This window comes from Doryrhamphus excisus, linkage group LG10 (assembly GCF_037039965.1).
Source record: "Doryrhamphus excisus strain RoL-2023G ecotype Guam linkage group LG10, RoL_Dexc_Guam_v1.1, whole genome shotgun sequence".
In the NCBI taxonomy this organism is placed as follows: domain Eukaryota; kingdom Metazoa; phylum Chordata; class Actinopteri; order Syngnathiformes; family Syngnathidae; genus Doryrhamphus; species Doryrhamphus excisus.
The window spans coordinates 14140527-14162308 of NC_136366.1; the positions used below are offsets into that span (position 1 = coordinate 14140527).

At 39.6% G+C, this 21782-nt stretch overlaps 1 protein-coding gene across 2 annotated transcripts in view; it reads right to left on the bottom strand.

The window, feature by feature from the left end:
* The window catches only part of LOC131104411 (leucine-rich repeat transmembrane neuronal protein 4), an 89439-nt gene that overhangs the window by 39447 nt on the left and 28210 nt on the right, over positions 1 to 21782 (bottom strand). The window lies entirely within an intron of this gene.

Genomic DNA, 21782 nt, shown 5'->3' on the forward strand with positions numbered 1-21782 from the left:
TCTAAAGATCTTGAGCTTGCTGTCTGTAAATTGAATGCTGTGAGATGTGAACTGATTTCCCATGTAATGGCAACGGAAATGCATCCCCTGTTAAAGATTACTGTGGCATGTAACAGCCCTTGAGTGGTCTGCTTTCCAGGGTTTAACATGGTTAAATGAGTCTGCTTGGATGATTAGGATTGACGATGGGGAGCGAGACAGAAGGGTGTGTGGGATGAGTTTTCTTGTCAGAATTTATAAAGGCGTGATGAGGTGTCACAAGCCTTTCTAAAACCCATAAACACACCAGCTCTCCTCACCACAGGCAGTAAAAGTAGAGTGACACTAAATGCAGCTCAAACTGACTCATTGCAAGTGAGGTGTTTGCATGTCTTAAGTTTAACGTAAATCTTCACAAGCATAATATTAAAACTCAACTGCTAGTGAATCGGAGACTCATTCTTTATTCATATACTTTAAGTGCTCAAAATGATTAAAATTAGATTTAACTCGACTGAGTGCTGGCATGGTATGGGAAAACTGGTCCAATGTGGGTGCACCTTAAGAGACAATTCTATTCTTCCCACTGGAGATGCTCAATCCCGGTTTTCTTATTGATATCTGTAGGCCTATCACAATAATTGATTAATGGAACGCTAAAAAAATAAAAACAAAGTAGATAATTTTGCCGGGCTCTATATATTTCGTTTGATTGCTTGAACACTGACAACCTGTATGTTACATTTGTTCAAAAGTAGTGACGAAGTAGAAGGCCGATATGACCAACGAGTGGTTAGGTCGGCAAAGTAAGTAAGGTTTTCTGTATCTTTGTTTTTTCTTTTATTACATTTAATTTACATTTAAACATTAAATGTTCTTGCCATTCCAGTTACAATGTTAAAAATACTCTTGAGAAATACAATTTTGTTGCTAAAATTGTCTAAAGTTGTCTTGTGACAGGCTTAGATAGCCGATATGCCGATAGTGTCCAGCATTTCATTCGTAATAACGGTATAAATCGATACCAATTTGGTGTACGTAGAAACTCTTCTCTCAAACTAAACAATACAATTGGACAAATACTGCAATATCCATCCATCCATTTTCTATGCCGCTTATCCTCACTAGGGTTGCGGGTATGTTGGAGCTTATCCCAGCTGTCTTTGGGCGAAAGGCGGGGTTACGCCGAGGGTTGCAGAAATACTGCAATATTCACAGTAAATTATTATTAGAAAAAGTGCCATATTTGTTTTCAACATTTTGTCTCTGCAAAAGTGATTATGAAATAATGACTAACAGTCATCAAAAACCCTGTGTTCCCTACTATCAAAAACACACCCATCCATCCGGGTATGTATCTTTGGGCAAGAGGCCATGTACACCCTGGACTAGTCACCAGCCAACAACAATTCACACTCACATTCATACCTATGGACAATTTGGAGTCACCAATTAACCTTTTGGAATACCCGGAAACTTGACTGAACAGCTTTAGTACTTAAAAGTACTAAAGGGGAGGTACTAGATCAGCTTGAGCAACTTAAAGAAAAGCATATTTTTTGAGCCTTCTGAGTTAACTTCATTCATGTTTGAAGGCAATATTTTACTTCCTATGTTGAGAGACTAAGGGGTGAGCAGAAGACGCCACACTATATGCAACAGAAAATCGTTTTTTGGAGGAATGGGGGAGGCCCCAGCTGTATTATGTTATCAGAAGGGAGGCTTACTGTGCCACAATTTGAAAAAGAATAGTGTATCAGAGCACACACAGTTGGTGCTCCAAAGCATGGCAGGAAGGAACTGGATTGCAGTGAGTGTGCCCAAAGTTAACATGCCTGAGCGCTCCTGGATGGAAGTGTTTCTTTCCTCTATGCAAAAAAAAAAAAAATCATATTAAAAAAAAAAAGACCTGCTGTCTTCCTACATTTTGAGGCCCAAATCCACCCCCATTTTTTATTTATTTTTTCTTACGTTACTTACAATAAAATATTAAAGCTTTCATCGTCCTTTCTAGGAAAGGCTTCGACATATCCAACCCTCCCACAGGACAATAACAATCATCCTGTGCTTAGGTAAAAAGATTTTTTAAAAAGTTGCTAGCATGAGGCTCATCGTGAAAAAAAGACTCAAAAGAAATGAAGTTAAGCAAGACGAATTTACCAAAGTATTCTCTGGAAAGGCATAGAATAAACCACAAACCAGTGACTCCATCTCCACAAATTAAGCGTGTGTGTTGGGTATGCGTGTGAAAGAGAGTCATGATTGTGTTTTCAGTTGTCCCCTCCCTGAGGAGGTGACATGGTTGCTATTGTAATTCCACTATAATTTCCTGCATTGCAGTGGCGACTGCAGACTTGTCACTCATGAGGAAAAGAGAATGGGCCTGTCAATCAGCGAGCAACCTATTACTGCAGCAGAGCCTGTAAAGGCCTGCATTTTAGCATATCTAAATTTTAACACCCTGTCCAACTGCACACAGGTCGATTAGTGAGACAGGCTACTGGGATGGAATATGGCAGAATTGGAATAAGAGAGAATAGGAAACAAGAAAAAAAATCATCCTTGCAGTCTGCTATACACTGCCATAGTGTGAACAAGTTTTAGGGCTGCACAAAAAATGTAAAGAAAACCATTTTGATTGATGCAAACCTATAGAAAAAAAATGTGTATGATGAGCAGCATCAAACAAATTTTACTCATGGCCCCAAAGCAATGGAAGCAATCACATTAATTGACTTGCATGTCTGCTTGATTTTAAAAAGTGACTGGTCAAATGTTTTTCCCATTAAGAAAGTTGGAGACCACTGGACGTTTCTGAATTGTGTGAAGCAAAAGTACTGTATACAGCCCTGAAATGGTGTGCATGTGTGTGTGCACTTAAAAAAAACCCAAAATCTCAATTCTGGGAAAGAAAATTGTGATTCACATTTTTGTGCAGCCCGAGCAGGTTTATGGGGTTAGTCAGGACAAATACATGTTAAATAGACAGGGGACTTTCCTTCAGGTTCCCCAGAAGAGTCAGTGATTATAAATGACAGCCTTCCCCAAAATGACAGCTTATCTGCGGAGGACCACAGTGCAAAAACAGCTTGAATGCATGCAGCTGATAGCATCTGGACTGAAAATCACCTCAGAGTGAAAAGCTGACAAAAACACTGGCAGTTGTTGCAAAGTTGGCTCAAAAAGGACTGGAAGTATTAAAAATTCAAGTAATACGAGGTGACTTGAGCAGGATACGCTGTGTGACAGGTAGATTGGGAGGCGGCAGGGTGCTTCCCAGCTGTGTGCCTCAACCCAAGCAGCGCTCTAACCAGAATACAATCCATCATGCAGCCTGTCACAAGTATGACACGACAGGCAAAACCGTTTCCTGTCAAGACAGAAAAATACACAATAGAGAACTGGGCAGAGGTAAACAAAGAAAAAATAATGGAATTTCTGGCAGGAGAAGTTTAAAAAAATATTAAAAACAGCATGAATGCTGATTGGCATATTTGGGAAAAGGGAGCCTTAACTTCCATTCAAAAAGGGGAAAGTTTAAGAAAGTAAACGTATTGCTCGAGCCTCAACTAAGAAAATGGGATATGTTCCAAAAACCACATTGACTATATCCAGCCTGTTCACACATGAATTTAATAAATGTACTCTGATTATCGGAAAACTGTCGTCATTTTGCCCAATGCCTGTAAAAGCAGGTTTAAAATTGTGGCACAATATCCAAAATATCACAAAAGCCCATTCATCCATCAATTTTCTATGCCGCTTATCCTCACTAGGGTCGCAAGTATGCCGGAGCCTATCCCTGCAAAGTAAAAATTGAAACGTCTCGTATTACCAATTCATGTATATTATAGTATTCATGAAGCCCACAGAGAAGCATGAAGACGGGGGAATGTTTTCACAACAGCTTTCACCTGTGGATTTGCAAAATCTGCTCAAGCAAAACTTTGCCTTGTGTTCTGTCTGAAAAGCCCATAAAGAGCGCATATTGCTTGTTTCAATGGGTGGGTAAATGACAAATGCTGCAATTTCTTTGGAAAGCAGCAATGACTCAGATAGTCACACACCAGTTGAATATTTAAAGTCTAAATCAATTTAACACAACATGTAGGATTGATATATTGCTGGTGTTGGATTTCCAAGAGCCAGTCTGTTGACCGTAAGAGGGAGAATTCAAACTGACACATTTAAGTTCTTCAACAGTGGAACCTCCAATGCAGGGATGCATGCCTACAAATTTAAAAGGGGATACAGTTGCATAGAAATGGGCATTAAAGATGCTAAAACTGATCCAATGGTAGTCATCCATCCACACTATCACTTATCCGATGTTGGTTCGCAACCTAGACAGGAAAGCCCAAACATGTGTCTCCCTGGCCATCATCTGGCTCCTCCCGGCGGATCCCAAGGTGTTCCATTTGAGAGACCTAATGTCTTCAATGTGCCTACTGGCATCCTACTGGTCGGACATGCCCTGGACCACTCCCAAAAGAGGTGTCCAGGAGGGGTTATGACCAGATGCTGAAGCCACCTCATCTGGATCCTCTCAATGCGGTTCCTCCCAGATGACAGTACTTCTCACTTTGTCTCTAAGAAAGAACCCAGCCACCTTATGAAGAAAACTCACTTCCTCCACTTGTACCTGCAATTTTGTTTTTTTGGTCACGACCCAAAGCTCCCTCTTCATTACAACGAACCTCAGATGAGGTCTTTCTCTCTCACAAGCCCGTCCTCTCTTCCTCTTATGACTGCTGTCATCTGCCTTACCTTTCCTTTGTGTTGTTCTCTTTTGTACTATATGTCCGTTTTTCTATAGCCACAACTGTGTTTCTGGCGTACGGCACAAAAGGGCTCCGCGGAGGGGGTGGTTATCGATTGAATTGAGTCAGCTTTGTCTACTTTAATTCATTAAACCCCACTGTCAATGACCATTGGGTAATTTCAATAATACAAAGTAATGACTGCATGCTTATCCATGTTAAGCATAGGTGTGCTGTGGAAGCACAATTCATTCATTCATTTTCTACCGCTTATCCTCATGAGGGTCGCGGGGGTGCTGGAGCCTATCTCAGCTGTCTTCGGCGAGAGGCGGGCTACACCCTGGACTGATCGCCAGCCAATCACAGGGCACATATAGACAAACAACCATTCACACTCACATTCATACCTATGGACAATTTGGAGTTGCCAATTAACCTAGCATGTTTTTGGAATGTGGGAGGAAACCCACGCATGCACGGAAGAACATGCAAACTCCACACAGAGATGCCCGACGATGGAATTAAACTCAGGTCTCCGAGGTGTGTGGCCTGCACGCTAACCACCCGCACACCGGGCAGCCCTTGAAGCACAATAAGAAAGCTTATTGCTTATTGCTGATTGTGATTAATTGGTTCCAACCCAGTTTAACATTCTAAATATGGTATTTAACATTATAAGAGACATTAAATAACACCCCTATAGTCACCTTTATACACATATTACCCAATATAGTAGACATTATTACACAACGTTAATGCCACTAAGTCGCACCCTGCTTGGGCAGCATTTACCTATTTCCCTCAATTTGACGCAAACGAATTTACAACCGTCATTTATTCTTTTTTATAGTTTTATTATATATTGCGGCTGTCTGTTCATGTCTTTCTAAACGTCCACAGGGGATCAAATAATTAATTCCTCCACTATATGCTAATATATCACTAATATGCTAATATATCTTAAGGTTTCATCCAGGCGTTGGAATTAAGATCTAATTGTGTACTCTATGTGAACAAGACAAATCTTCAGATAAAGTGCTACAAACACGGGCATCTCGAAACCAGCTTTACAGAGCCAATTATGCAGGTCTATCCGTACGTTGTGACAGATTCTAATTGCAGTTGGAATGGAAACTGGGGAGAGGGGGAAGCAACAACAACATAAGGAGTGCAGCAAAGCTAATCAGAGAGGATTTATCTTCCATCAGTACATTGCACTGTTTCATCTCCTCCTTGCTTAAAAAGCCGAGTGGTATCACAACCAATCTGATCCCTCTCACAAGTTGCGCTGCATGCTTTGCAAAAACACATTTCAAGAAAATAGAGGGGGCCCTGTGGATGCAATCATATTACACACTTGTCATCTTAAAAGGTCATCATATCAGTTTGCTCCAAACTCGCAAGCTATTCCAGTAAAGCAATCATCATATGTATTTATGTACATGCATTGTATATGCAACAGGACTTACAATATGCTGCTTATTTTGTTTCCTTGATGAGTCGTAAAGGGGGACGGAAAAAGGTGCCATAAAACTGCGTTGTACATAAGTTTTGACAATCCTGAGAGGAGGATGTTGTTAGGAGTGCGACAGTCGCAATCAAATGAATGCACCTCAGCACGGGAGCGTCTTGACTGCTTCCAACACATCAGATCGATGACAGCAGCAGGCGCTACGTGCCCGAGTGTGTGAGCATTATGTATGACTCTGCTTTCATCACAAGTGGTCAGTATGAGGCAACCATTCATCTAGCCTTGATTGTTGTCTTTTCTTTGCTGACAGCGCGGCACCAGAATGTGTCACCGTCCCTACAGTCGCACTACTCCCACATAGTCGTTATAGTCAGCATGAGCTTAACATGTAAGCATGTGGAGGCTTTATTCAACTCACATGTACCACCCTTGCTGCTTTTGTGCAGCCAGACATTCCTTGACAATGGGTTTCCCCTATGGATTCTCCGCCAGTCTCTCTATTTAACCATTAATGTGATGCAATTGTGTCAATGCTGGGATTCAACCCCATTGGTACGTTTTTAATTATGCCTAATTTCTACATGCATTAATAAAAAAAAAAAAAAAAAGAACATGTATCTCAGCCTAAACACAAGAATTCTGAAATGTTGGACTTTTTTTCTGCAAGAACATCAAAGCCAAAATCAAATCCGAGAAAATCAATGATGCCATGACACAATTTAAGACAAATACGCAAGTCCAATCAGATTGTGAGATTGGTGTGTACCAACCCCTGTTATGTATCACAACAGAAGTCAGACATTTTTTAACCCCTCTCTGACAAATAACTCAAAGCCAACTCTGACATCTTACATGAAGGGTGCAACAGTACAGGTAACACATGGTAGGTTCCATCTCTGTATTAGGGCTACGTTTCGGTCAGGTTCTGTGGGTGATGATTATTTTATTGTATTGTTACGAGTGTCCTTGAACCCTGAATTACAGGGTTAATAGTTACAGCATGCAGCATTCTTATCTCCTCAATAATGGAAGCATGTTGCTTTTATGCACTCTTTGTCCATTTACAAAAATAAGTGTACAGCAGCTTGGGCACATAGCTAAAGAAATCCGCCAGATCTGAGTCGTCTCCACAATTTGTTGATGAAGTCGGTCAGGACGCGGCATGGCGGTCAAGTGGTTATCGCGCAGACCTCACAGCTAAGAGACCAGGGTTCAATTCTACCCTCGGCCATCTCTGTGTGGAGTTTGCATGTTCTCCCCGTGCATGCGTGGGTTTTCTCCGGGTACTCCGGTTTCCTCCCACATTCCAAAAACATGCTAGGTTAATTGGCGACTCCAAATTGTCCATAGGTATGAATGTGAGTGTGAATGGTTGTTTGTCTATATGTGCCCTGTGATTGGCTGGCGTCCAGGGTGTACCTCACCTCTCGCCCAAAGACAGCTGGGATAGGCTCCAGCACCCTCCGCGACCCTCGTGATGAAAAAGCGGTAGAAAATGAATGAATGAATGAATGAAGTCGGTCAGGACCACTCTGCTTCACACTCCCATATACACTCTGGTAAAATCATACCATCACTATCACACACCATTAATGGTAATGGTAATGGTTTTTATTTCATTTGAACATTCATCAGATTACAATTGAGTGCATCCCATAATCAGTTCACAGTTCCACATGTCCAAAAGGAGTAGGAAGAAGCAAAGCTTATTAAATCCTACCCCTCCATCTGGTACTTTTACAATCCGTAACTGTTACATTTGTTCACTTCCTGCTTTCCATAATACAATTTAAGGTTTTTTTTTTAATAATGCACCTCGTACAAGGTGATATTGCTGGGACCATTGGACAGTTAAATGTTTTGTTTTGTTTTTTTAAACTATATTATAACTGCAGCTGTATGCAACATGGGGTATTATATTATATAGAGATTTTGTAAATGTGTATTTATTAAGGATGAAGTCACTTTTCCAACCAGGTTTGCCTCAAGTTCCTTCATGTATAGGATATTTCCCGATTCTCAACAGTCCTGGATGCAGTATCAGTTCCCCCCTTATTTCTTCGGCATTTCAACTCAGTGACAGCAACTCTCTAATATCCCTGCCTCCTTCAAAATGTATTGCATATTCACAATGAATAGGCTTTTATTTTTTTTATTCAGAATACTTCCAAAATGTTAGAGTAGACATTGCATAGGGATTAAAGGAAAACTGCACTTTTTGTGGGAATTTTGCCCATTATCCAAAGCTTCACATTTATACCAAAAAGTCATGCCGGTCCTGTTATCCATGTGTTTTGATGTGGGCTTTGATAACATGAACATGACCATTCAGTTCTCCATTTGGCAATGAGAGTGTACGGCCTCACATTGCAGCATTCACACATGATTTCAGGTAAAAGTGCAATACAACGTCATATATTCCATTACACCCATTCACATGATTTCTACCTGCACCTCTGTTTGTTGGCATGTTCTCAAAAGGAGAGACAGACAGAGAGAGTGAGAGAGAGAGAGAGAGAGAGAGAGTGTGTGTGTGTGTGTTTGGCTTCCCTGGGGGGGATGAAACAGTGGTATTCACCAGCCCTTATTAAAATGCCAGTCTGACCTGAACAGAGTTAGAGAAGGCACACGGGCGGCTGTCCTTGATTTTTCTCATCACATTCCAACCCTAAAACACACACAAGTTCCTATGCACCCACCATTCAATTACACACACGCTGATCGACCGAGTCTCACTTTGCAGTGGGGCAAGACCTGATGAACTTCGTTGTTTTCTTTGTCTGCAGCTCTTGCTCTCTTTGTCAATCTCCCTCTTCAGTACAAGGTGGTGAGGCCTTGTGGGGGGATTAGTAATGAGCCTTTGATACATTATACATGTGAACCTCTACTAGAATTCCTACATACTTAATTTCATTCAAGATTAATCCTTCCAAGTGTGGCTTTCAATGAGCACGTTCACAATACCCTTGACTCATTTCATTGTATTCATGTTGGGTAGGAACAACTGTCATTATATTAAAATAGGGGGCCATTTCAGCACATACAGTGCAAGGTTGAATGCTGAGATAGTTTATTATCATTTATTATATTTGCTCATGTTCATCAAGGTTGAAAAAACATCTCTGAACAGAGGGGAGGGGCTGAGACACCAGCTATCTCCTACATACAATATTGTCTTTTCAATCCCTTCATAAAATAGCAAAAAAAATGCATCTAACAAATAAAAATCCACAAATAAACATCCAAATCCACTTTTGGATTTCAAGTGCATTCATGATCATTGCTGCAACAATGAAGGAAACAAAGGTGATTCAACACAAATGACTGTGGCAGGTAGCCATCCCCTCAGAGTAGAGCTGTCCTATCTAGTCTTTGAGCATGAAATAATGAAGCCTGCTTGGATGAGAGACTAAATGTCTTCAATGCCCTGGGAATACAATGACCTGGATACTGTAAATGAGTGTATTCACAGACATACCTATGCAAAAAAAGGATGCACATACAGGATGGGTTCCATACAGTTTTTCACGTAAGGAACCATCATTTTTAACTTGTATGAATAAATATATGAGGCAGTAGAATGGTATTAAATACTGGATTTGTCAGTCAGTGAAATGAAAAATGTCCAAAAGAAACAATTGAATTCAGGAAGCTGTGATCATTTGAACATGATCAATATCGTCCGATTTCCATGATCACCATATGCCGATAAATGCCTGTCAAAGCTGATCACAAAAAGCTAGGGCTGGGCGATATAATATAATATAATAAATATAATAATATAATATAAAAAATATAGATATTATATTAATATTGATAAGCACAATATCAAAAACAAGCATCGATACAGACACGGTTTATGTGTGGTTGTTTAATGAACATAATGAACATGAACATTTCTAAAAAATATATATATGTATATACTATATATTGAACAGTTAATTTCTCATGAACAGTATTTGTCTTACTACTTAACATGCATCAAATTAAATTCAGGTTTGTGTCAAATATCGTAAGCTTAAACCTTGATCGGAGCATCCCCATTTAAAACCATAAACTATACCATTTAAAATGTTTATTTCACCCTTCTAAAGAAATGCTGCTTGAGGTGACACCCAATGAAAAAATTCCCATCTGATCTGCATTCATTCCTGACACTTGATTTCTCATTCATTTAGGCAGAGGAAGACAAGTGCTACTAAAGCGCCACATCCTCTCACAGAGAGCTCACCTTCAGAGCCTAATGAACACGCTGAAACTCAATGAATTTTAATTTGCCATTATATTGAGACAAGGGATGAAAGCTGGTGAATTTATTAAGGGGGAAATTGAAACGAAAGGGGACACACTTTGTGATTTTCACCACAATCTCCATGAAAAGAATGACAAAAAAGAATTAGCTTTGAAGCTATAATCTCCACCTTAATGGATGTAGAGGTACTTAAAGGGGTGTCTAAGCTTATCTTCTTACTCGGTTTCTCTCATGCACCTCCAATAAAACTTACTTGGCCAGAGAGTGACACAAAACAACGACAAGAAGGTAAACAACAAGGTGCTGGTATTTTGTTTTCTTTACTTGCATGTTTTATTTGCTGCAAAGATTAAAAACATAAGTCAGGGAATGTTTCCTTTCATACATTTCACCTTGAAGAAAGGCAATGTGTTATAAAAGTAATTAGAGTCTCTGGAGGTTGCTTTGTGAGTATTATATTGCATATTTGAGTATATAACTAGGACATTCACGTGTATACGCAACTGCATTCAAACTACATCTGTGCATTGTACTGTATGTGCTTGTGCCGTGTAAGCACCATTATAATTAGCAACTGACCTAGCAAATACTTCAACCCCTCCACCCAACAGCCATGCTCCTCCATCATGCATGGGTTCAAATTTTTTTGCATAGAGTACAGGATTATGATGTACTGTTCAGTAAATGCATATCATATAAACACATTATTTCTTGTCACATCAGGGCAATCTGCACAGTGCATGTTGCTTTTTCTTTCCCTTTTTACCATTAAATGCTTCATGATGATTAAAAAAAATACATTCAAATAAATACACAAGTAATAAAACATATGTAAAGAGTGAGTGTGTGAAAAAGCTTTCCAAACCAGTAACACTACACTATGTTGCCTCCTTCCCTCAGACATTGATAAACAGATGGTGGTTCCATGGGCAGTTCCAGCCTCCTCATCAGAAGCAATTAGGTACTCCGTTTCCCGCTCAAGGACACTTCCACACAGAGTTCAGTAACCCTTGCCCAATCTATTACTGGACAACATCTCTGTCTTGTGAACAGGAGAATCCATGTGAAAAGGATATTCTACGTGCTTTAAAAGAGTGTCAGTTAATGTTAATGTTAGCAGTGTAATAAGACACTAGTGTCAATAATAACAGTTTGCATTGCATCCCATTGGGCATCCTTTAAATTGGTTCTGTGTTCATAGGATCTGTGCCTATTAAAGAGACAGTAATAACTGTGAAAAGTATTGATTTTTTTTTGTTTCATTTAATTCTTGTATTTAGTGTTTTAATTATATTATGTGCACAGTGTGAGTTAGTGTTCATTTATGAGTAATAATAATTTTATGAGTTCCGACTTGTAATAGTAATGGAACTCCTTTCGTACCCCGAGGACCTAAAATGTAAAAAACAGCAGGTTGACACAGATAACGCAAGTAATGCATAAGCATCATGGCAAGCCACACCTCTCCGTTATGACGGCAAGGCATCGTCTGTCTCTTATCTCTCTGCAGTACCCTTGCCTGCATAATGTGGTGTAAACAAATAATACAACAGGCGACTATAGGGTTGTTATTTTATGTCTACAGGGCTCTATGTTAAAAATTGTATATATATACAAAATCATTAAATTTTCCATGCTCTATGAAAATATTTCATCTATTAATATTAAAGCATACTTTGCGGAAATTCACTGATCGTGGTCAGATTTGGAACTGATTAAACGCAAATGGGTGACGACTGTACATACAATTGTGTTCTGCCATTTATCTTTCTGTTAATAAAATACAGGGAAAATGATGGCCATCTTTCAAGCACTTGTAAATGATGATTAATTAATTTGAAAATGGATTAATCTGATTAAAGATTGTAATTATTTGACAGCCTTAATAAAATGTACAATCAAATTAAGCTCGTCATCAAATCAATCCAGCTCCACAGTATGACAAACGGTGTAGGAGATACAGCGTGAAGTACCATCACAAACTAAAAGGCAAGAATTTTCAAATTGAACTGCAACCTGCCTGGTGTACATGAACTTGTATCCCTCCCAATTGTGATACAATAACACACTGGTGTGCCTTTAAACTATTATTTTTCAATAATGCATGTCTTTCCAAAAAAATGCAGCCCTGTTTCTGTGGCAACTCATTTCCATCAGCACTGAATGCCAAGCATCATAAAATAAGACAAGGTTACATAAGCCTGATGTCCGGAAATGACTGCAAATTGAAGGCTGGTCAGTGAAAAGAAGCTGGAGAAATTGCAGTCCAATGAAAAAGAACAAACACAAAGTTCAGCCCATGACGTTGGATAAATGTAGCCCCACGCTCAAGGTAAAACACACGGTTCTGGCAAACTTTGCACCGTGTTTGATTTATCCCGGAGAGGGTTGAACCTGGATGTCATGAAACTCCACCTACAGCTCATCCTCCTACTCCTCCTCCCTCCCCATCACTTCCATTGGAGTGAGCGAGCCCTCCCACACATCACACAGCTACCTGTCATTCCACTGGTAAACATTCCATCATTCCTCAAGGAGAGCCATAAAGCAGTCGTTACTCTCCGCATGATGCACCAAGACTCCACCAGAACAATTGTACGTGTTTAAAGTCTGAAGATATCTGCGCCAGTTTAAAGCTGAGGGTATTGAAAGGAAGATATTTTATTTTCAAAAGTAAGATGGGGTGTTCCCTAGAGCAAAAGAGAAAATAGAAAAGAGTTACATGGTGTTCTTGTTGCCTAGATACAGGAAAAGAGGGTGCTCAATTCTTCCCTCGGTTGGGTAGCTGATGCTTAAATTGAAACACGCATGTAATTCAAACTGTGCAACATGTGATCTTGAGCTCCATGAGCATCTTCCAGGCTGTGAAGCCTCTCATCCAGACAGTACAGAAACAGCATTTCTTATGGAAAGGATTCCAAAAAAGCATCTGATCCACTGTGATGAGGCTGTATTTCTGCACCAGTTTCATGTTGCACCCAAACTGTTTTGTCATTTGCTCACGTGGATTAACATACCACCCCCCCATTCTCTCAATGGCACGCATTTCGAAACACAAGCTGCTTGCATGCGTCTCCCATTTGTGTGTACAATGTGTGTGTGTGAGAAAGAAGTGCTGATTTCTGACTGCCAAGCCCACAGGAAAAACAAAGCTCATTACAAACTCTGAAAGATTTACATGCTATTATAAAATGACTCCAACAGTTCATTTACTTACTTGTGTTTTTTGTATGTTTACTTCTGTATTAAAGAACGGATTAACTGATTAAAACCACATCTAATAAAGGTTGTCATTCCTCTCCGCTGGGGGAGGACGACTGGTGTGTGGCTCGGCTTGTGAGGAACACAAATAATGTTCCTGAATGTGTTTGTGACATAGACAGCTTTACGGCAGGAATAATGCACCTTCCAGAAAGGCAAATTGTGTTCTAAGATGTTAAATTAGCATTTTACGAGGCAGGTCTTAATTTGTGGCTCTCAGATGAGATTGTCAACAATGATGAGGCATATGACAACTCTGTATTACTTTTTTCTGTTTCACATTTATCTGAAGTAATTACTGGCATCTGTTTCATTGTATTATGTACTGTGTTTTCAAAACACCATGGAATATTTATATTTGTGTTCCCTTTGTGGGTAAAAAAATATATATGTAAGTAATTGTAACATCAATCCTGACAGCTCTTAAGCCTGATTAAAAGCCTCAAGCAATGCATTTTTGATGGAAAGAAAGAATCAACTCAGAGAAATACCTTTTGCGAAGATAATTTCAATTTTTCAAAAGCCATAAAGGCCACTTGTTAATGTGCATTACATAATAATGCAATGTTATATTGCAAATATGTCCCCTAGGGGCATTCTGACTGGACACTTTGCCTGTGCTGAGGGCCTTCTGCAATACGATGACAACCAAGCCAGGGTGATTGCATGTCCAAATTTCTCAGCTCAAGTGTATTCCTCTGCAGCTTTTCCAGCCTAGTTCTCCAATCTTGTTTAAATCCCACCTTTGTGCATGGTGTGATTGAACTGCCCCCCCCCCACAAGAATCAAATTGTTAATATTTTGGGGTGTTTAGAAGGAATTACAGTTTGCCACTTTGCAGATCAGTTTGGGGGTTGAATACGGCCGATTATTAATGCATATTTAAGCACATTCTAAGGCATTCAGAACACTAATTTAAAAGGTGTAATTTATGTCACTGTAGTGACCTGAAATAAGTATTGTGTAGTTCTGAGCTGCTGTTTTGAGTGTGGGTTATAGAAGGCAGTGACATTGTGCATATTGCTTTAGGGCTAGGTTTTAGGAAATATGTCCGTAGAAGACGAGAACTTGAGCTGCTCATACTGTGTTTTAAGTTTCTGTCTGTAAGATTTAGTGTCCTTTCATTCAGGCATCATTACAGTACATTGGTGAGATAACAGCCACAACAGGAAGTACACTGTCCAGTAAAACAAGACAGAATATTGAGGCTAAAAGAGGTCATTATGCAACTCACCACTACTGCATGTGCCTTCAGAGTGCAATAAAATATATGCAGATTGATAACTTATCTATAACTTATTATTTTATCTGTCACTATGCAAAATACATGTTTCACCTGGAATTAATATAAAACGAATAAAACATTGAATCATGTTCAATGTTTCAAGTTAATTAATATAACATGTTTAGTTTTTCTCAAGTGTGCAGGGGTAAGGGGTACTTCAGGTCAACTGTCTGAAGGGTTACGTGACTGTAAAAAGTTTGCTAACCACTGCACTAAGCTATTAAGCCTCTTTGTGCCAGTCGCGGGGCTACACGAGTGCTAACAGTCAGCATGCAGACGCAAATATGAATGGAGGCACAAAGGCGATAGTGTGTAAGCCAAATGCCACAGTTCCAGTGTGGCTGCGCAGCACAGCCTTCCTCCTGACAGTCAACACTTACTGAGGCTTTTGATCGGCAGAGTAAACAGCGCAAAATGGTGCATAATCACAGTGTTGCATGCTGTGGTCCAGCCTGTAATGTACAAGAAGTGGTGATGTGCAGTGTTGTATTCAAGCACAAACTGTATGGTTACCATCTAAACTCACATAAATTGTGCAGTCTGCTATAGCCATTATTTCTTACAAGGCTCCAATATAACTGTGTGTATGAAGGTTACATTGAAATGTTTTTCAATTTTTATAATGTAGCGTCTCTGGGAGTACTTCCTGTTTCCCAGAGTGCTTTTTTGTACAATTTTTTTGTAAAAAAAAAAAAAAAAAAAGGCTCACATAGGAGTTGTCTAATATTCAGCATTATACGTTGGTTGTGTATTGTCTGTTAACTAATATGTCTCACACAGGTACCCTACACTTGAGTACCATCCAGTGGCTCAAATGTGACATGACACATTTTTGAATGGTAATCTTAATAATTGAAATTATCGAATATCGGTCGGTAGTTATTAGCACAATTAACCAGCAAAATGTGTTATCGTGACAGGCCTACTTTCCAAAATGTAAGCCAAACACTCCGATTTGTGCCTGACTAAGCCAGTTCCAGCCTGTTTTGCAATTTAATGTGATAGTGACTTACTGCAGAGAAGCAGTTTAAGGGCCACTGCTATGCAGCTATGAGCTTGTTGTGAAGAAGTTATACATTAGCTGTACAGCATATGAAAAGCAATACATTGGAATAAGTCTAACACTGACATATGAGTAGGTTTTGTTTTCCTTTGGATGTGTATTTCCAAGGGTTTGTTTACAATCTGAGGATATGTAGTGTATAATTTGGCATGTTGAAAAATGGCTCGTCAAAACTGTCTATAAAACAAATAATGTGGGGCCTTGAGGGAAAAAAAAAAATCAGTTTCGTAACACAACACCCTCAGAACATGGGCCAAATATAAATACTTTATCTTTGTGAATAGAAAATAATTTTTGGAATGCAACATTCAAAGTTAAAGGAAACAAAATTGCTTCTTAGCAAATAGCGCAAGGGCGATTAAATCAATCGAAATAAAGGCGGCAAGGGTAAGAAGAGAGGAAGAAGGGAGAGAGAAATGTCATAACTCAGACTTGCTCTCTGGTGTAAGGTCTCTAAATTACAGTGAGCTATGGACAGCTTGTCGATGCGGGGGCCTGAGCCGGAGCTGGGCAGAATAACACTCACACATATCACCCATCCATCCCTATCCCTTATATCTATCCATCCATCCATCCCTCCGATGGCCCATCCGTTTGTCTATCTGTGCATCCACTGTACTTATAGCACCAAGTCTAACCAGAGACCTGCAGATGTGTAAATCAAGGGGCCCCGTACATTAGCTTACACACCCACACACATCTGCTGAAGCAGAAAATTGGATGCCCCATCCAAGTACATCGCTGGCTACTTTCCCTTTTTGCAAACTAGCGTTGCTTTGCATGGGAAGACCTTCCTGCTCCTCAATTCCGGAGGTGGTTACAATGACAAGTGGCTTGCACAAGACTTGACTAGGACACTTTTATGGTTCATCAAGCCTTCACCTTAGCGATTCATCACCCGCAGTCATAGTTGAAACGAATTCACTAATTTGTGTTAAAGAATTGCTCGCTGTATACAAATTGCAGAGAAAGATTACAAGGACTGTCCTCCTGCAAAATCAATTTAAAATGCAACGCTGTGCTATGTCAATGAAAGCCATTTCTCGCACTGAGGCAGCTTACATTAAATCAATAGGATGACCTCAGTGCAGACATTGTGTATATGCTGCAAATTAAAATGGATATTAGCTTTGGATCAGATGTTGTTTATCCGTCTTACTCAAGAGAATATTTAACATTTATTGGAATGGCGCTGCTGCTTCTACACCAGCATGGCTATGGAAGTTTGTTTTAGATTTCTGCTTCAAGACATTGACAGCACATTTGGAAAACAAATTATCTATAATGATGGTGTGTCATTGATTGACGATAAGGTAATTATGCTTAATAGGGAAATTATCAACACTTTGCTTGTGATAATCTCAATCAGAAAAAAAAATATTATGAAAGATGATTAATTTCTGACTGCGTTGCTTAATTGTGTGGCTGAGGTTAAGCAATTTAAATGAGGTGCAATCAGCCTGCTTGATTGAAATTTAGTGCATGCCTATGTTCTATACGTCATATTAAATATTGAGTAACATAAAAATGCTCAGATAAATTTAACACCAGTGATTTTGAAGACGGTCAGGTCCTTCTTCAACTGATGAAATTGTATATTTAGTAGACCCTGGGGAACTTGGGAGTACTCCTGATGGCGGTGAGATTGCAATCATGCACAGATGAATATAAAGAATTAGGGCCTGAGCACAGAGGGTGCAGAAGTCCTTCTGTATCTGTTGTGTAGATTATTGTCCACCATTCCTCGCAAATTTGGGGTACTAGGCATGCACAAACACTTTTAGGCCAGTCAGGATCGTCCCAAACATGGACCACTAAAACATTTGGCTATTTACCTGCCACCATTTTGATGGTTGAATGTGAAATCTGGTGGAGACATCCATGTCAGGATTACCAAAAATGTCAACATAACCTATTATCGAAAACAAAACAAAGCAAAACAGGAAGCCAGCTATGAAGGTTCACAGAACATGGATACCAGACGGATGGCTAATGATAAATTGCAGATATGGGCTGTGCCATACTATGTGGGATCCCACTTTGATGACTTTATAAATGGGTCCACAAGTTAAGACTTCAATAAATCAGTTAACTGTGACGAGTATGATGAAGACCAGTCCTCACACACAAAATGCCTCACTATCTGTATTTTTAATTGTTACAATGGCTTATTTTAGAATCTCACAAACAAAGTTCTGCTGTATAGCTTCACGCAAAGTGCATATATGACCATATATTTATATACCCAGAACTACTCCATCTCTCACTTGACATTACAAGACCGAAAGGCTGGTGGACTAGAAGCCTGCGGGCTCCACATCCCGTGTGCGTTACGAGGGCCCATTCAAAGCAGCTTGTACAAAGTCCAAAAGGGACAAATATAGCCTCCTAATGGAGGTCAAATTCCTTAAAGGACAGATATGTCCGGTGGGAATCCTACACTATGCCCGCAGGCGTCTGGTTATCATTCAATTTATTTTCTCATGGACTGTCTGTACATTAGAAAACATGTGTTATGTATTGTGGTGCATAACTAAAGAAGCAATACTAGAGAAGACAAAGTAATCAATTAACATGCTACACATGAAAAAAACTCATCAGATTCTAATCTTTAAATGAATACTGTGTTTGTACAAGCACTGCACAACTCGCTGTAGCACTCAACACCAATCACTGACATGTGAGGTGTCGAGGTCGGCATTCTATCATTAAACAACACTCAAGAAGGTGATCCAGGGTCACAATGACAATGACAGACGTACTCCTCTTTGTATATATATCATTCAAATGAAATGAGCGGTAGTAAAAGACTAATAACGACAATTGCCTTGAGGTAAAGGAAAATTACAATTCTATCAAGCTTGTGTAAGTCTCGAAAGCATTCATGTAGGAGGCGTCATGTAGAAAAATAAAGCCATGGTCAGGGCAGTCAATGAATCTGGCCCTGCCTCTTCTTCAGCAATGTTAATCAATGCTGCCAGTCATATTAAGACTCCATTATGAGGAATCTCATTATATTCTCATGGTGGCTCAGGGCATGGTGAACAATTGGAATCGTTAAATCAGAATGTCTAAGCTGAGGCCCTGCTGAATCCCGGCCTTGCCCAGGCACCAACCTGTCCTCACTGCACTCTCAGTTGTCTGCTACCATCCTCATTTACAGTCCGCTTGTGTTGTTTTCATGTGATCCATCTTATCCAGTCCTGCCACAGGCCTCAGTGATTCTGTCTACCTCATGTTCAGCTCTTTCACTGAGCAGGATTTGGAGAAAGATACCTGCTGAGTTGGGCAAAGCTGCATCATCAGCAGCCTGATACACCATAAAGGACTACAAAGGACACCCAACGTCTGTGGCAGCTCCTGTTTAGAACTAACAAATGCAATTTGGATGACAGAAAGTGCAGTTTTGTATGTTGGGGTTACTTATTTTCCATGTCTGGGAAAAGTGATGAGGTACACCAAACAAGTTTCAGGAACCATATGGTAACAAAGTAAATAAAGTAAACTAGTGATGCTCCGATCAGGGTGATATCAGACCAGCCAACACCAATCACATGGATTAACTGTACATTTTTTCAAATTCATTCATGAGGACTGATATTGGTCAAGAGTTCCGTTAGACAATTCCAAGTGCCCCTGGCAAATAGGTGATCAGCTTTGAAATGAATTTATCGCCATAAGATGATCACCTCTTTTTCTTCCAGAAATCCAATTGGTCACCGATCCCTCAGAACATCCCGCCCATAAAAGGTTCCCTATTTTTCTCCTGACAAGGTTGGGTAAATGAATGCCAATGTTCCAACATGTGTTCTGTACTTGAGTTTAATTTTTATGCAAATGCAAAGTGCTGTACTTTTTGGGGTTAAGGTTACAAATTAACACTTAAAACCGATACATTCACAAAATCAGATGTTGATAACATGTTATGTTATTGAAAAGCATGCCTAAAAACATGGCAACTTTTGGAGCAACTTTGTGAAAAAGCTGCTGTGAAATCAAGCACTTTAAGCCAAATAATCACAAAAAAGGCCCATGAAATCCTGGAGGCACTGAAAACAATCAAATAGTGCAACAAAAACAAGGCGGCAAGATTTTATCAGCAGGGAACAACACAGGGTGCTGATGGACTAATTGAAGCGCAGGTGAAGCAAAGAAAAGGTGGAGAAATAAAAATGGAAGGGGAGTAACATGTACTGCATGAAACACAAAAATATAAAAATTAAAAGAGGTAGAGAATTATTCTCTAAATTGGTCAAAGTAAATGTGCATATTGTCCCAAATTTGCTCCATTTTGCATTTGTGCAGTGCCAGACACTTCTTTGATTGTATTATTATTAGACTCCATAAACAGTCCTCCCCCTAGGCCTAAAGGGAAACACACTACTCCAACCCAATGCTAAACAGCAAATGGAGTATGTGAAAGTAAATACGGAGCGACTGGTGATTGATGCTGTCAATCCTGCCCACTAAGCATTAAACAAACCTTAAACATACTACATGTTTCATTCTCGTCATGAAGCACCCCAACATGTGGTTCTTTTCCGCACAGCTTCATGTCCCACTCTGAGACTTTTGGTAGTCAAAACATGCTGATTTGGTCATTTTTTTTCTTGATTTTAATGCTTTTAGCATGACGGTATGCTGAGATGTCTCAATATGATTTGATGTTCATGTTACAATAAATCATTTCCTCAACAACTACTTTGAAAGAATTGAAGCCTGCATTTCCTTAGCCCTGTTTTGGGAGCTTAGCCAAGATGGAACGTGACAGGGGATGCTAACAAGCTCATAGAAGCTTAGAAAGAAGTACAGCAACACGGGGAGAGGTTCTTCACAAAAGCTACCTTGGGATTCAGATCTCCAATGACAGGATGCTGACGCTGCTTGCACATCAGGCGATACGAGAGAGGGATTCAAGGCAAACGAGGCTTGAAAGCATGTGCAATCCAACAGGTCATATTTGACATTGTGAGGCTGACTAAAATAAAAATTTGATCCATATTTAGAACTTAATCCATACATTATAATTTACGTCTTTGGACATTCCTGTCCAAGGGTTGTCCAACTGGATTCCTTTGAATGGGGTAACTTATTTTCCACATTATGGAAAATTGTTTATTCACTTGTGTGGGCATGTGCATCATAACTGATTACATAATTAATTACAGAACTTAATTAACTAATAACATAATTAATTTCACTGCTGCAAACACAATTACACAATATCTAAATTCAGACATGCTTGCTTTCGCTATGTGAAGGGAAAGTGCTGATCAGCAAAGGGGATCGGTATTTAATAGAAAGTATCGTGATATGATACCGCACTTCATGGAAATCAGTCGATACTGATTGGTTGCTAATCTATTGGCGCACCCTGAATTTTTATGTTTTATTTTTTATATAGCAACATATCCCTTACGTATTTTAAGGATAACTTTCATAATGGACAGGTCTACACATTATTATTATTAAGTTTATTTGACAGTAATTATGACAGTAAAGTCGAAACCTCGCTACATCACGGTTCGAACATCGCTCTCTCATTTTGCCCTACTGTTTCCAAAATTAACACATTATGATTGGCCAAAATTGACTCCAAATTGTCTATGTAAGTATGAATGTGAGTGTGAATGGTTGTTTGTCTATATGTGCCCTGTGATTGGCTGGCGATCAGTCCAGGGTGTACCCCGCCTCTCACCTCTCGCCTGAAT